Below are 18,360 nucleotides of genomic sequence, written 5' to 3' on the forward strand. Positions count from 1 at the left end.
TTCATGATGTGAGGCTACAATAAAGAAATACATCGCAAAGCAGAACAGGAAAATATTACCCATTCTCAAAAGAAGAGAGAACAAAGAGACTGAACCCCCAAATGACCCGGATGTTGGAAACAGCAGGCAGGTTTTAAAAATGGATTTTACAACTATGCTGAATAAAGCAAAGGAAAATGTAACTCGTAACAAATGAAAAAATAGAAATTCACAGCAGAGAAATTTAAATGAAAATTCTAGAATATGAAATACAATATTTAAAGTTAAAATTCAGTGAATGGATTTAGCAAAATGGAAGTGGCGGAAGAAAGATAAATCAGTAGAATTTGTCAATCTGAAGAAGTAGGAGATAAAGATGGGGGAAAAAGGATGAGAACCTCAGAACCCCGTGAAACAATATGAAAATGCCTAACATACATGTGTAATTGAGTCCCAGAAGGAAAACAGAGAGAGCACAGGAGAGAAAAATATGTGAAAAATAATGGCTATGCAGGGTGCCTGGGTGGCTCAGTAGGTTAAACATGTGACTCTTGATTTTGGCTCTGGTCATGATCTCAGGGTGATGAGATGGCCATTTGGGATCTGCACTCAGTGGGGAGTCTGCTTTGCTCCCTCACCCTTTGCCCCTCCTCTCACTTGTGTGTGTGTGTGTGTGTGTGTGTGTGTGTGTGTGTGTGTGTGTGTTTTCTCTCTATCTAAAATAAATAAATAGGGCAGCCTGGGTGGCTCAGCGGTTTAGCACCGCCTTTAGCCCAGGGCATGATCCTGGAGACCCAGGATCAAGTCCCATGTCCAGCTCCCTGCATGGTGCCTGCTTCTCCCTTTGCCTGTGTCTCTGCCAATCTCTCTCTGTGTCTCTCATGAATAAATAAATACAATCTTTAAAATTAAATTAAATTAAATTAAATTAAATTAAATTAAATTAAAATAAATCTTTAAAAAATGCATCCTTAAAAAAAAATAAAATAATGGCTGTGACTTCCACTTCTGGCCAACAGGGAGTAACATGGACCAGATTTACCCTTCTATGTGAAGCAACCAAAAAAATTAAACAAGATATATGAAACAACACTTTTCAAGACACTGGATATCAGACAATAAAGAATAGTGATGCCTAAAGATGGGAAATGAGGTTACTACTATGGTTGCTCCAGCTTACTGCTTTTAGAGTGTTTCCAAGCTACACTGAACCGAAAACAAATCCAGTTGGGCTCAGTCTCCCTAAGTTGATGAGACAGAGCTGAGAGTCTAAGAAGAGCAAAAGAGTTAGAGTTTGTAAGACAGAATATTAAAGAGGGAAGAGTTACAAAGAGAGATTCCAGAGGGTCCTCTTTAGCATGAGCGGAGAATTGATAGGTGCATGTACATGGTAAGGAAACTATGTGAGGCCATAGAAAGAATGATCAGAAAGGATTTAGAGGAAATAGTGCTTGGTACTCACACAGAGCTGGAAATAGTACCTGACCTTGCCATTCTGAGTTATAGCCTGAAAAGGAAAAAGATGTTGGTGTGAAAAATGAAGGAAGACCTAAACACATGGAAATATATCCTGTGTTCATGGTCAGAAGACTCTATACTGTTTCAATGTCAGTTCTTCCTGAATTCACTTACAGATTCATCGCAATCCCAATCAAAGGCCCAGCAGATTATTTTGCATAAACTGTCAAACTGACTCTAAAATTCATATGAATTGTAAGTACCTAAAATAGCAAAACTAATTTGAAAAAGAACAAAGTTGGAGGACTAATGTTTCCTGATTTAATATTTATTATAAAGCTATAGTAATCAAGACAGTATGATACTGGCATAGATATTGAAAGAATAGATTGAAGAGTTCAGAAATATATCCATACAAAAATGGATAACTTATTTCCAGAGAAATGTGAAGGCAGTTCAATGGACAAAAGAAAATCTTTTAACATGGTAATGGAACGGGTGGATATCCACACATAAAAATGAACTTTTGGGCAGCCCAGGTGGCTCAGCGGCTTAACGCCATCTTCTGCCCAGGGCATGATCCTGGAGACTCAGGGTTGAGTCCCACGTCAGGCTCCCTGCATGGAGCCTGCTTCTCCCTCTGCCTGTGTCTCTGCCTCTCTCTCTGTGTGTGTCTCTCATGAATTAATGGGTAAAATCTTTTTTAAAAAATGAACTTTAAAAAATAAATAAATAAATAAAATAAAAATTAAAAATGAACTTTTATCCAAATCTTTCCACCATATTGAAAAATTAACTCCAAATAGGTCGTAGACCAAAATGTAAAATTGAACACTACAAAGCTTCAAGGAAAAATCTATGAGAAAGTCTTTGTAATCTTGAGTTAGGTAAATATTTTTAGATATGACCCCAAAACATAATTCACAAAAAAATCAGCAAGTAGCATTGTGGCTGCCAGGGCCTGCGGGGAGGAGGACATGGGAGTAATTAATAGATATAGAGCTGCAGTTTTGCAAGATGAAAAAGTTCTGGAGATTGATTATACAACAATGTGAACATAGTTAATAACACTAGATTGTACCATTAAACGTGGTTAAAATGGTACATTTCATGTTATATGTATTTCACCTTATCAGATTTTTTTTTCTTTTTATTTTTTTAATTTTGTTTATTTATTCATGAGAGACACAAAGAAAGAGAGGCAGAGACACAAGCAGAGGGGGAAAGCAAGCTCCATGAAGGGAGCCCGACATGGGACACAATCCCGGGTCTCCAGGATTACGCCCTAGGCCGAAGGCAGGTCACCCAGGCTGCCCCAGATTTTTTTAAAAGTGAAAACCTAGAAAACACCTAAGCATCTAACAATAGATAGCATACATTAAATGAAGTATGGCATTGCATTTGATGAAAACCTTTAAAGTCACTAAAGTTGATACATTATAGAAGAATTTTTAATGACTTCAAAAACTCATGATTCAGTATTAAGAAAAAAATGTGGGTTAGAAAGCTGTTGAAACTAGAATCAATTTTTTAAAACAAGCATTTTAGGGGAAATTGGGTGGCTCAGTCAGCTAAGCATCCTTGATTTTGGCTCAGATCATGATCTCAGGGTCATGAGATCAAGTCCCACATCAGACTCTGTGCTGGTCATGGAGTCTGCTTAAGATTCTGTCTCTTTCTCCCTCTGCACCTACACCTTCCCCCCCACCCCGCACTGCTCTCTCTCCCTCTCTAAAAAAAAAATAAAACAAAATCAAATAAAATAAAACAAGTGTATGTAAGTATTGAAAAAAAGTTGAGACTGTAACAAATGTTAAGACTAACTGACACAATAACAGGTGTTTTTATTTTATTTTTTGCATAGTTTCATATTCTAGAAATTTTCTATAAAATACATAATTTTTGTAATCAGATTTTTAAGTTATTTAAATCAATTTTAATACACAAAATTAGAGTGGTGATAAAATTGTATAGACCTATTAAATTCTATACTATTAGGTTCTTTTTTTTTTTTTAATTACTAAAGTGAGGAAAGACTAACCAAATCAAATGTTGTTAAGGATAGGGAGCAAATGGACCTCTCAATCCCTTCTTGCCAGAATGTGAGATATAAAAACTGTTCGGAAAATACCAATAGCTTAATAGTTTCATAAAAAGTTAAACACACACCTGCCATATGACCCAACCATTCTAGTCCTAGGTATTTACCCAAGAGAGATGAAAAGATTGTTCATCAATGTTCATGGCAACTTTATTTGTAATGGCTTGCAAATGGAAACAATCTAAATGTCCCTTAGGAGGTGAATGGATAAACATGATGTGCTATATCATTATGGTAGATTGCTACTCGTCAATGAAAAGGACTGAACTATTGATACACACAATAGCACATGAATCTCAACATAGGTATGTTGACTGCAAGAGTTAGACAAAAGAGTGTACATGGGTACCTGGATGTCTCAGTCAGTTAAGTATCTGACTCTTGATTTCAGTTCAGGTCATGATCTCAGGGTCATGAGGTGGAGCACCATGTTGTGTCCTGCATTGAACATGGAGCCTAGTTAGGATTCTCTCTCTTCTTCTGCCCCTTCTCCCATCCCCCTACTCATGATCTCTCTCTTTCTCTCTCCAAAAAAAGAAAAAAAAATTTAGGAAATACAAAATGATGTATATTGTCAGGAAGGAAATCAGTGAGCCTGTGAATGGGATGAAAGGTGGAAGAAATTACAGAGATAGTAGGAAACTTCCTGGGGTAACAGATATGTTCATTATTTTGATTGTATGATGATTTCCTGAGTATGTATGTATCTCAGAATGTATCCAAATGTACACTTGAATATTCACTGATTTATTGTATGTCAATCATACCTCAAAAGGCTGCTTTTGAAAAATAAGGGAAATTCAAATGGGAAAAATAAAATAAAAATAAAATAAAATAATTAAAATAAAACCAAACTTCAGCTAATCATAATAAAATTACAAATATCAAATATAAAGAGAAAATCTTGAAAGCATCCAGAGCAAACAACACATTCTATACAGGTGGACAAGAAAGCAGAACACATATTTAGAATTCTGAAAGAGAAGTGAAAAAAGATCTGACAACTCAAAATTCTATATCCAGCAAAAATGAAGAAGGCTAAATAAAGGCAACCGTAGCTAAGAAAAAGATAAGTCATCACCAGCAGACATACCCTTTGAGAGATGCTAATAGGAATTCTTTAGGCTGAAGGGAAATGACACCACACTAAAATTTAATCTTCACACACTAAAATTCAATCTTCAAGAAGGAATTAAGAGCACTGGAAATAAAGAGAGACTTTTCACAATGCCAAGAGAGTCAGTTCATTAGGAAGACATAGTATTTATAAAATTTTTTTCTCTCATAACAGCTTCAAAATTCATGAGATAATGACAGAAGGAGAGAAATAAGCAATTCTGTAATCGTAGTTGAAGAGTTTTTAAAACTATTTTTCAGCAATTGATAGAACTAAAGAATATCAGTAAAGATATAGATGGATCTGGGATAGCTGGGTGGCTCAGTTGGTTAAGGAGCTAACTGTTGATTTTGGCTCAGGACATGATCTCAGGGTCCTGGGATTGAGCCCCGAGTCTGGCTTCACTCTCAGCTCAGAGTCTGCTGAAGAGAAGTCCCTTTCTCTCAGTCTCTCTCTCTCTGTCTCTCTCTCTCTCCCTTCCCCGTTCTCTCTCAAAAAAATAGATAAATGAATAAATGCATAAATAAATAAATCTTTTAAAAAATATATAGATGGATCTGAACAAACTAACAACTCCTTGATCTGGATGATATTTATAGAATATTACACTCAATAGCTAGTTGCATAATACATATTATTTTCAAGTGTACTTGATATGTTCACTGAGATAGATCATATGTTGGTCCTTCCAACAAATCTTAAATACATTAAAAGATGAAACTGACAAAAGCTCAAAAGAAGAAACTGATCTTCAAGTGTTAAAGCTTAGAGTCCTATGCAAAAAGGCAGGAGAGAAACGCTGCTGTATCTCACTTAAATCAGGCTGCAAGAAATTCTAGGGATGCTGTTTAGGATTAAGTGGAAAGTTGACAACACCAACTCTGATGTGGAGAATCTTTTGAAAATCCATGATAATCAAATCATTGTGGGCATCGCATTCACAGAAGAGAAACATCTCCATTTTGGACTTCTGACTCAGAACTGCTCTCATGTGCAGGATGCTCAGGCCCTGTGTTCCTCAACCTGCTGATACAATAGTTGATGGGATGTGTAGGACAAGGGCAACACCAAGAGAGGGGGCTACAGAAGCTGGTGATAATAATACATTGGCTGTGAGTAGGACAGCAAATAATATCTCTTCTTGATTGACCAAGAGCCAAATTAATGAAGACAGACTGTCCCAGTGCTTGCCCATAGATGCTGTTCACTGGACTGTCTGCAACTCACCACTGAGACCTGGCTCTGTGGATACTATTGTAACAGATATGGCATTTGAAAGAAGAATGACCTCCAAGAAGAGAGGAGAAACTGTAACCTTTATGCAGCTTGCTTACCAAGATGAGCTGTATCTGTGCACCTGAGACAGGCCAGGTTCTATTGCTTACCAGGCCAAGAAATGCTCTACCAGGGCATTATTTCTAATCAGACATGTATGGCATAAGGCACATACTATCTGGGTGAGCCTAGAGGGTCTTCCTGCAGCAGCTTATGTTTTCAAACAGCCATGTCAAGCCCTTGATTATCCTTCAGAAGAAGATGGTAGAAAGAGGAACTCTCTGGGAATGAAAGAATGCAAAGAATGCAGTATTTGTACTTCCCAAACTGGAAATGTCAGTGAAGAACTGAGAAAAATAGCATTAACAAAAGTGCAGTTTGCACTATTTAAGCTGGTCTAAGGCTCTTCACCCTGGTTAGCAAAAGAAGTGAACATAATGTGATGGTATTGAAAAAGATCCTATCGGGAAGCAGAGCTTTTCTTTAGATCTGTTCTGAAGAGGTAGCTTTCCTTAGCACTTTCCTTAAAATGCTTCAAAAATGCCCAGAGCAGAGCTTACTGAAATGCTCTGGGATTTGGGTATAGAACAGTTCATTTTCAGATTGTATAGCAGTTCTTGTTTTGCACTGTGGCAGGTAGAAAGTTACCCCAACTAAAGGGAGGCAGAGGACGTGAGAGCATCTGAGGCCATGTCCCATTGCCTGTGGAGCTTCACTGTTTAGTTGCTCAACATTTCATTACTTCAACCTTAAAAAACAAAGTCCAGGAGAAAGTGAAATCTCATGAGACCTGTAGGAAAGTTTGCCATCTGCCTTGAAAATGAAAATAAGCATCCATTATTCAGATTAATACACAGAACTAAAATAGACGACTGAATTCATCGAAGGAAGTACAAAGATCCTTTACTATTAGTAGAGGACATGTCCATGTATACATCGACAGATGAAGCACAGGACAAAATAAGCCAGATTAAAAGCAAATTCACTTTTCTTTCAGTAAAGAAAAAAAAATGAAAGCAGTATTAAAACATTTAAAAAATAAGATGCTTTAAATGAGGAGTATTCAGATAGCAACAATGTCTTATAGTAGATCCTATCTCCCAAATATGCACAAAATCAACAGGGAGATGGGAAGTATAGGTTGAGTCAATCTCCTCAAAAGACAAAAAGATAAAACTAGACAATAAAAAAATTAGAGAATTAGGCAACATTAACTAAGTGGTATTCCAGGTAGTAAGAATTAAAAACATGGGACAAAAGAAATTAGCAAAGAAGGAGGAAGAGGTGGAGAAGATGATAATAGAAAAATATTTCCAACAACAGGTTGAAAAGAATGTACTGTCCTCAGCTGAATGACTAAGTGCCTAGCACAGTGACTAGGGAGAGAAATTACCACCACCAAGAAGTTTTGGAATACTAGGAATAAAGTTATGATTTGGAAAACTTCCAAGCACAGTGCAGGGGAGGGGTTGTGGGGTATGGGGTGGGATGAGCAGGGCAGCAGAAGAAGTTGTCAACAAAGCTAGGAACAACAATGGCATCTGACTCTTAATTGCAACACTATTGTCAGAAGATGATGGAATTGTGCCTTCCAAATTCTGAGAGAATTCTTTCCAATCTAGGATGGTATGTTCAAAGAGTCAAGTGGTGAGATTAGAAAAAAATATTTTAAAAGATGCAAAACATTGGTCTTCATGCATCCTTTCTCAGGAACCTCCTGGATGATGCTCAAGTAAAACAAATTTCTAGAAAAGATATGGAATTTGGGTAACAGAAGACCCAACTAGAGAGCCAGGTAAAGTTAATTCCTGACATCATGGTAAAGAGAAATCCTAGAATGGTGGCAGGGAATCAGGTCCAGGAAGCAAACTCATCCAGTTAGAGCAAGAATATCCAGGGATTCTGGAAAGCTTGTTCTAAGAAACAAAATAGCTATATTTACCTCTGGTTTATGGACATGTTCTGGTGAGTTTTAGTCACACTAATGGGAGGGAGTTAGGCATGAATCAGTGGAAGGTACGTATGAAACGAATTAAACCAATAAGAAGCATTGATTGAGGCCAGGGAAATAAAGTTATACAAGGAAATGCTTCCTTCGTTAATGAGTACATGGTTCAGCTGTGATTATTATATGACAATATTAATGTCAAATTGAATATAAACCTAACATGGTATATAACTACATTAGGTGAATAGAGAAAGGGTATATTGGAAATGAGGAAATGAAATCCTCATCTTTCATAGTATGAAGTCAATAGATATTAGTATTGAAAGAGTCAAACAATAATACATGGTATAATTTAGGAATATGATGGTAAATAACAGAGGAAAATGAGTCAAACATCTTTTCTCTGGAAAACATAAATCAGGGGTGAGGAAGAGACTAGAAGACAATTTTTATTTTTCCATCGTAAGTTATAAGGTGATTTGACTTTTTAGGAAAAAAATAAGAAAATGAAATTTAATTTGCAGTGATGTTACATTGAATCATTCAGATAACTATTTTTTGAAAAAATTATTCCTCCAAAAATATACATACAGGAATACTGTATTTCCAGGCCCTTCCCCCACTGCTTTATTGAGATAGAGTTGGCAGATACAATTATAAGATATTTGAAATCTACATTACGATGATTTGATACATGTATACATTTGAAAGGATTCCTGCCATCTAGTTCATTAACTAGAACATTATTTTATCTCAAGAATTAAAAACAATTTAAATTCTTTTACCTTCAAAATCAGCCATTGGTTAGCCTTACATCTCTTTCTGAATCATGAATGCTATGGGATAGACAAGCTAAGGACCCCCGGGTGGCTCAGCAGTTTAGCGCCACCTTCAGCCCAGGGCGTGATCCTGGGGTCCCGGGATGGAGTCCTGCATCAGGCTTCCTGCATGGAGCCTGCTTCTCCCTCTGACTGTGTCTTTTCCTCTCTCTGTGTCTCTTATGAGTAAATAAATAAAATCTTAAAAAAAAAAAAAGGAAAGCTATAGAATTAGTAAGTGATGTGTCCACCATGTAGATTATCCCGTATTGGACAGAGAATTTTTTTATCTTTATGCTTGAAATAAAGTGATACTCCCCTACTCCCCTGTGAAACTGTAAGCCAGGTCTAAAAGTTCACTCAAGTCAAATGTGGGATTGCAAACAATATTACAACAAACTTTTCCAGGCAGTCTTCCAGTTATGGTGTGAGAAAAGGAAACAATGACTTCCATTAGCTGTGTAAGAAATTAACTATGTATTACTAACAGAATATATACCTTTCTAGGCATGAGCAAGTCCACCATGGTCATGGGGTAATCACCTCCCCTCACTCCCCTTCAGAAGAGAACTGACTTTGGCCTGCCTTGTGGAGAGTGGACGTGGTGCAGAGGAAGGGAGCTAACTTGCTGCCATGTTATATCCCAAATCCATGTTATCACGAGGCATCATTGCCAGGTTTGTTGTAGGGCCATGTGGCGAGCCTCAATCCGTTCATCTCAATTTAAGTAAAGTGCATTTTGTATCTGCTATGGACAAAATATTGTAGTGTGTGTATGGTGTGAAAGGATAGTCATGACAACACACGGCATGATGACAGAACAGGTAGTGCCACATGGGTTTTTTTTTCTAAGGTTCCATTCTGGTGCAGAGTCAGATCACCGAGGTGCAGTTTCTCACAGACCCAACACTCTCAGGCATGCAAATTGTCTAGACTAAGAGGAAGTTTTTTTGCAGTATTTTGCTCAGCTCTCCTCTGTGAACCTAAGCAAGCTGAGGAGACCGTGTGGGGAGCAGGTAGAAATTTGTGTGGCTGAAGCAGGGAGGCTGTGGGGACCCAGCGAGGAGGAAAGAGGTTCCTTGAGGGAACATTCAGCCAGCCTCCTTGTCCCAGGGTGGGAGGAAAAATGCATCTACATTTCTTTTCTCCTTCTTCTCATGTTTATTTCCTTCTCCATCTTACCATCTCTTAGCATCCTTGTTTCCAGCCCATGTAACCCCTTGGTTGGGTAGGCAAAATTTTTCCTGTGTGTGGGGCACAATGGACCACAAGGATTTTGCTCTGGGGCACAGAGATTCTTTTAGGTAAAAGCCATTTAACACTAGAATCATTAAACTTGAAAAGAAGAGCTATGATGTTGCCAATGTTAGTTCGTCCTGCTGGGGATGGAGGGAAAAATCATTACTCAAATATTCATAGGTAATACAAAAATGAATTTCTAATATTTATTATTCCATTTTTTATTTATCACCTGATGACATGATACATGCGGTGTGTCAATATAGTTCTAAGTATTTTTTATAAATACTAACCCATTGGATCCTTATATGAACTCTACAAAGGCAGGTTCTATGATCACATCCTCACCTTGCAGATGAAGAAACCGAGGCCCAGAAAGATGAAATAGATTGCCCAAGGTCACACAGCTAATGTGCAAGAGAGTTAGGGATTAAACCCAGATTATCCGTAGGGTCCCTACCATTTAATGCCATTCTGTGCTGCAGTGTGGTGACTGATGAATACATGTAAAGACAGTTTAATTGCTCATTGTAGTTGCTAACTTGGTTTCACTTATTTTCTTTATGATGCCCAACATCTGGGCAGCTGAAAGTTTAAAGATTGCTCACGTGCTGAAAATGTCATCAGGCATATAAGGGTCTGGTGGTACAGATAACTTGAAAACCCTCTAGCTACAAACATGAATTGCTCAATAAATTATAACTAACATCCTTATAAATGCACGGCTGAACTGCTAAGAAAGGCAGGAAAATCGCCTTAGGTCAGAAATGAAGAAGGAACTGAGGATAAGAACAGTGAACCGCAGAGCTGACACGGTGTCTGTCGGGGTGGGGGTGTGGTATTTATCATATTTAATAATCCAGGGGCTTGAATTTATTTATTTATTTTAAAGATTTTGTTTATTTATGAGAGAGGGAGAGAGAGAGGCAGAGACACAGGCAGAGGGAGAAGCAGGCTCCATGCAGGGAGCCCAACGTGGGACTCGATCCCAAGTCTCCAAGATCACACCCTGGGCCCATGGCAGTGCTAAACTGCTGAGCCACTCGGGCTGCCCCAGGTGGCTTGAATTTAGTACCAGTACAGGGAGAGAGAGAGTTGGGATTCAGACCCACATCTTGATAGTGCTACCCCTTCACCTGAGTGAGGTGAGTGAGGATTCAGGCTACCCCTTCACCCTGAGTGAGGATTCAGGCTAAGGGAACTCTCAAAAGTTGTGGGAGGGATTATAAATTGACACAACCACTTTGGAGAGCAATGTGACAATGTCCCGTGAATTTGAATAGGTGCATCCTTATGACAAAGCAATTCCTTTGCTAGTTTTATATGCTGGAGAAAACTCTAGGCCATGGGGAAAATCAGACATGGATGAGAATTTTATTGCAATGTTGTTTGCATTAGTAAAAACTTGGAACAGGAGAGTGGATAAATGAATTGTGCTATATTGGTTTAATGGAATGCACAGAGCAGTGAAAATCAATGTACTGTAGACATGTATCATCAGGGATAATTCTCAAAAGCTTCACTTTTGTGAAAAAGAAAGACAAGTTGCAGAGCATTTGCAGCATTAAACCTAAGAGCTGAAATGTAGAGAATCAGAAAGAATTAAAAAAAAAAAATTGTAATTCTTAACGTGAGTCAAGGCAGAGACCAAAAAGGACTTCTCTCAAAAACGAAATCCACACCAACATTGCAGATATAATGGCTTCTGTTGGGCTCAGTATTTCCCGTGCAGACCAGAGCTTCAAAACAGGCCCAGCAGCATGGCAAGAAAGATAGAACGGTGGCTTTACTAAATAGGAAATATTCTCATTTATTTCACCAAAATTCAAATCAACTCAATCTATCTGTTACTCTGCTTTCTCTCCATACTACATCTTTGCCTCTTTCTGGTCTCACCAAGCATCTCTCATTTCCCGAATCCACACACACGCACAAGGTCTCAAACTTATGCAAAGTCATTTAACTTCCTTTTGCTTTTAAACTTGCATTTTAAGCTCATCATCCTGCTCACCAAATAAAGCTCCCCCTTTTAGGATTTGTTTATAACTGTGTTTCTGTTTTATAGCAATATTTTTCTCTGTTACAAACAATTAACAAAAACACAACAGGAGTTCAAGAGGACCTTGGAGCCAACAAAGTTTAACAATTATTGTTATTTCTTAAAATAACATCTTTATTGAGTTATAATTCACACACCAATTTACCTACTTAAACTGTACAATTGAATGTACAACCATCAGCACAATAAATTTTAGAACGTTTTCATTACCCCTAAGAGAAATGCCATATCCACCCCCTTATATCCCCCTCCCTATTTCTGGCCCTTACCTTCTGCTCATCCACCATATTTCCCCCCTACTCTGCCTCCTGTTCTCTTTCAGCCCCAGGAAACCATGAATCTACTTTTTTGTATGTTTTGTTTATATGGATTTGCCTATTCTGAATATTTCATATCTAGAAGCATATAATATATGGTGTTTTAGGATGGATTTCTTTCACTTAGAACCATGTTTTCAAGATTCATCCATGCTGTAGCATGTATCAGCACATTTGTTTTTATCACCAAATCATATTATATCATACGGTCATACCACATTTAATTTAATCTTTTACCAGGTGATGGATATTCGAGTGTTTTGATTATTTTGGCTTTTTGGTTATTACGAATATTACAGCTATAAACATTTGTGTATAAGTTTTTGTGTAGTCATGTGTTTTCATTTCTCTTGAGTATACACGTAAAAAGCAGAATTTCTGGGTGATATAATTCAGTATTTAACCCTTTAAGGAACTGCCAGACTGTTTTGTAAATTAGCAGCATCCTTTTAAGTACACACCAGCAGGGTATGAGGATTCCAGTTTTTATACATTTTGGTCTACAGTTGTTATTATCTATCTTCTTATTTTAATATAGCCATGCTCTTAGGTGTAAGTAGTATCTCACGTGGTTTTGATCTGTTTTTATCAAATGGATAGAGAAGTTAGGTACCTCTTCATTTGCTTATTTGCCATTTGTATATCTGTTTTGGAGAAATGTCTGTTAAGCTCCTTTGATAATTTTCTTTTTTTTTTAAATATTTTTTTCTTTATTCATGATAGTCACAGAGAGAGAGAGAGAGAGAGAGAGAGAGAGAGAGAGGCAGAGACACAGGCAGAGGGAGAAGCAGGCTCCATGCACCGGGAGCCCGATGTGGGATTCGATCCCGGGTCTCCAGGATCGCGCCCTGGGCCAAAGACAGGCGCCAAACCACTGCGCCACCCAGGGATCCCTTTTTTTTTTTTTTTTTTTAAGATTTTATTTATTTATTCATGAGAGACATACAGAGAGAGAGGCAGAGACACAGGCAGAGGGAGAAGCAGGCTCCACGCAGGGAGCCCGATGCGGGATTGATCCCAGGACTCCAGGATCACGCCCGGCTGAACGCAGGCACAAAACTGCTGAGCCACCCAGGGAACCCCATGAAAAAACATTTCTTAATCCAATGCCATCAAGATGAATACCTATGTTTTCTTATAAAATTTTTAAAATATTTTATTTATTTGAGAAAGAGAAAGTGAGCTGGAGAGACAACACAAATAGGGGGAGAGGCAGAGGAAGAAGCAGGCTCCCTGCTAAGCTGAGAGCCCCACGTGTGGCTCAATCCCAGGATGCCAAGATCATGACCTGGGCCTAAGGCAGACACTTAACCAAGTAGCTACCCAGGCACATCTTCTTATAACGTTTTTTATTTATTTATTTATTTATTTATTTATTTATTTATTTATTTATTTTAAAGAGAGAAAGCTGAAGCTGAGGAGGAGGCAGAGGGGCAAAGGAGAGGGAGAGAGTATCTTAACCAGGCTCCACACCTAGTGTAGAACCCAACATGGGTCTCCACCTCACGACCCTGAGATCATGACCTGAGTCAAAATCGAGACTTGGACGCTTAATGGATTGAGCCACACAGGCACCCCTTTTAAATAAAATTTTATAGGTTAGATCTTGCATTTAAGCCTTTGATCCATTTGAATTAATTTCTGTGTATAATATGGTAGGTGTCCAACTTCATTCTTTTGCATGTGCTATCTGGTTGTACCAACACTCTTTGATGAAAATACTGTTCTTTCTCTTTTGAATTATCTTGACACTCTTGTCTAAAATCAAAATCAATCACACCATAAATGTGAGGTTTTAGTTCTGTACTCTAAACTTAATCCCACTGATATATATGTCTGTCCGTATGCTAGTACCATACCATTTTGATTACTGCAGAGCTCTGTAGTAAGTTTTGAATTCAGAAAGTGTATACCTTCCCACGTTGCTCTTTTTTTTTTTTCAAAATTGTTTTTGTTATTCTATCTTACATTTCCATATGGATTTTAGGATCAGCATGCCAAATTGCTGAAGCTAGTTGGAATTCTGATGGGAACTGTACTGAATCTGTAGATCAATTGAGGAGTATTATCATTTTAACAATATTAAGTCTTCCAACTTATGAAGATAGCTTTCATTTTATTTAGGTCTTTTTAAATTTCTTCCAACGTTTTATACTTTTCAGAATATAAGTTTTATACTTCTTTTATTAAGTATCTTTATGTTTTATTCTTTTTTTAAATTTTTTTTTTTTTATTCATGATATACATAGGGAGAGAGAGGCAGAGACACAGGCAGAGGGAGAAGCAGGCTCCATGCCGGGAGCCTGACATGAGACTTGATCCCGGGACTCCAGGATCGCGCCCTGGGCCAAAGGCAAGCGCCGAACCGCTGAGCCACCCAGGGATCCCCTGTTTTATTCTTTTTGATGCTGTTATAATTGTTATGTTCATTCCCTTTTTGAGTTGTTTATTGAAAATGTATAGAAATACAATTAATTTCTGTATATTGAGCTTCAATCTGGCAGCCTAGCTAATATACTGGTTTCAACAGTTTTTCTTTTTTTTTTTTTAAGTGGATCCCTTAGACTTATCTCTATGTAAGATCTATCATCTGCAAATATAGTTTTATCTTTCTCTTCTGATTAGAGTAACTTTTATTTCATTTTTTGGCCTAATTTTGCTGGCTAGAACTTCCAATACAATGCAGAATAGAAGTGGTAAGATGTTATTTATTATTTTTTTTTAGCCTGTGCTTCTCTCAGATTTTTTACTTTCTTATGATGAGTGGTCAAGTAGTCTTGAGCTTATGTCTTTTCTTCTTAGAAGTAGTAAGAAAGAAGTGAGTTGGAGGAAATTGAATACTGTCCTATAACTACTGAGAACAACTAAAAAGAGAGAGAAGTTGTGACCATTAGCATTAGGAATATGAAAGAAAGTGATCAGAGGGCTCTCAAGCCTCTTCCAGGAACCAAACAGAGTACAGAAGAGTGGTCTGGGCCTGAAACATGGTCTTGGGAATTAAAAGCATGAAAGCTTGTGGAGGTTCCTTGTCAAAATATAAAGCTTGGGATGACTGGGTGGCTCAGCAGTTTAGCACCTGCCTTCAGCCCAGGGCATGATCCTGGAATCCTGGGATCGAGTCCCACATCCGGATCCTTGCATGGAGCCTGCTTCTCCCTCTGCCTATGTCTCTGCTTCTCTCTTTCTCTCTGTGTCTCTCATGAATAAATAAATAAAATCTTATAAAAAAAAGCTTATTCTTTTTAGAGTATGTATCAACTTATGTAGGATTATCACACAGTCAAGAGTGCATTTATATAATTAGATCTCAAAATTTTGGCTGGAGGAAAAATTTCATTTAACAAACCTGAAAAAGGGGCACTGGGTGAGCTCAATTGGTTAGGCATCTGCCTTCAGCTCAGGTCATGATCTCAGGGTCCTGGGATCAAGCCCCACATAGGATTCCTTTATCAGCAGGGAGTCTGCTTCTTCCTCCCCCTCTGCCTACTTGTGCTCTCTCTCTGTCAAATAAATAAATAAAATCTTTTTAAAAATAAATAAAATTTTAAAAACCTAAAAAAAAAAAACCTTACCCAACCTTCTGTTAGTTGTTTTTAAATAATTCACGCACAACAAAAATAAAATTTATCAATATAAGGTACTAATATATAAGGCACTATCAATATAAGGTATTCCTTATTTATGACACAAGGCAGTAGAATATATTGTTTTATTTTTATTTCTTAATTGTTAAGATTTCATTTACTCATGAGAGAGAGAGACAGAGAGGCAAAGACATAGGCAGAGGGAGAAGCAGGCTTCCTAGAGGGAGACCGATGTGGGACTCGGTCCCAGGACCCTGGGATCACACCCTGAGCCTAAGGTAGATGCTCAACTGCTGAGCCACCCAGGCATCCCGAATATATTGTTTTAAACTAGGCCTTAGCGGTTTATGTTAATTTTTCTTTTAGTTCGGTTATGAATATGTGTCATCTAATAAAAATTTAAATCTATTAGACTGTCAACAATAACTTCCAAGTTATGGTTTGGTTTCTTTTCTCCGGATTCCTTCCCCTTTTGTTTTTAATATTGGCATTTGAGATTTGTTAAAATATTAAATTCTGACCAATAAGAATATATCATTTAAATCTCTAATTTTTCATAAGTAGCAGACTGATGACATGGGAGCTATTTTAGAATAAGAGGGGGATCCCTGGGTGGCGCAGTGGTTTGGCGCCTGCCTTTGGCCCAGGGCACGATCCTGGAGACCCGGGATCGAATCCCACGTTGGGCTCCCGGTGCATGGAGACTGCTTCTCCCTCTGCCTATGTCTCTGCCTCTCTCTCTCTCTCTGTGTGACTATCATAAATAAAAATTAAAAAAAAAAAATTTAGAGTAAGAGGTAAGATTAGTGAGAAAATCAATTTAGTTTTTTTTGGCTAGTCATTGCTTACCTTTAAAATGGGGAAAAGGAAGAGGAGGAAATACGGATTATCTCTGACATATCTTCCAGTATAATCAACAACATTACAGTCAAAATTTTTTGAGTATGTCTTGTCAGGCACTGTGCTAAGTGCTTGACATTTTCTCATGGAAGCTCACATCAACCCTACAATATGGGTCTATTAGTATTGTTGATTGTATGTCTGAGGCAGATGAGACTTAAAATCTACAAACTTGGTATGTACTAGAACTAGGGTTCAAATCCATGGAAGGCGGTGTTCTTTTATGAGATAGAGGGTCAGATGTTGCCACAGAAGCAGATACAGGAGAGTCTCAGGAAAATAAAGTTAATTATACTCACAAGTCCTCAAGTCTGGAAGCAGGCACACCACACAGAGCCACATGGGGCTGCCTCAGGGTGGTGAGGAGGTAGAAAGGAAGAGCAAAAGGAAAGCTGAGGCTAGAACATTTATTTAGGTTTCCAAGGTCAAGGCAGGGCAAGGCGAATGGTTTAGGATTGGCTAGTTTAAATAATTTTCTTGGGCTCTGAGTTATATGGATGGTACTTACTTGCCTGGTAGCTGCTCTTTGGATGATTAAGGCAGAGGAATATTGCCTCTGCCAGATGACATGACCTGTGTGCCAGATTGAGAAATCAGGTTCTGGATTGGTTAGTTTGCATATCAAAGGCAAGCTTCTGGCTGAGTGGCTGAGCTCTTCTTTATCTGGAAATGAATGAGCTAGCCCAGAGATGGGGAGTCTCTTCCTAGCCTGCAAGATTTTTAAGATGACAAAATACCATAATAGAAATAAAATTTAAAAAATATAAATAATGCTAAGTCTAACTCCAAGCCTGTGTTTTTTAAACATTCTCCAAAATGACCTCTTTTATTCTAAAAACAGGTAGTAAGAAATTACCAAAAAATTATATTACAATGTTCAAACACATACTTCTATTGTTGGAAAATATGAGTTGATCAATTGCATTACAAGTACATTAATGGACCTTAATGAATATTCCTCTAGACAGAAATAGCTTTGAAAATAAAAATGTGGGATGCCTAGGTGGCTTAGTGGTTCAGCGTCTATGTTTGGCTCAGGTAATGATCCTGGGGTCCCAGGGTGGAGTCTGGCATTGGGTTCTCTGCGGGGTGCCTGCTTCTCCCTCTGCCTGTGTCTCTGCCTCTCTCTCTCTCTGTCTCTCATTAATAAATAAATACAATCTTAAAAAAAGAAAAGAAAAGAAAAATGTTACAGAAGCAAGAGATAATTGAGGTGTTATTGGATATTCAAAGGATTCAACTACAATTCAAACTGATCCCTAGAAATAAAGTGAAAGAGCATCATATGGAATAAGATAGATTAGTATTTTGACTTTTCTAACAACTAGTATATTATCAAACAGCTATTGCCCTTGGTTTCCACACATGTAAAATGCAGAGTGATAATGACAGATGATCATGGTCGCACAGTTGTAAGTAGCTGACCCATATTTTAACCTTAGGCATTCTGAAGGAAACAAAAATTGTCAGACACTTAAACTTGTACGTGGTAAAACAAAACAAAACAAAAACCCAAACCACCTCCCCCCCCCAAAACTTGTAGATAGTAACTCAAACGCTGAACA

General features: G+C 37.9%; 1 pseudogene; it reads left to right on the plus strand.

The window, feature by feature from the left end:
* The first annotated feature begins 4,099 nt into the window (after positions 1 to 4,099).
* Positions 4,100 to 6,221, plus strand: LOC112678368 (tRNA (guanine(6)-N2)-methyltransferase THUMP3-like; annotated as a pseudogene).
* The last annotated feature ends 12,139 nt before the right edge of the window (positions 6,222 to 18,360 follow it).

The sequence above is a fragment of the Canis lupus genome, chromosome 29 (genome assembly GCF_003254725.2).
Source record: "Canis lupus dingo isolate Sandy chromosome 29, ASM325472v2, whole genome shotgun sequence".
NCBI classification, from domain to species: Eukaryota; Metazoa; Chordata; class Mammalia; order Carnivora; family Canidae; genus Canis; species Canis lupus.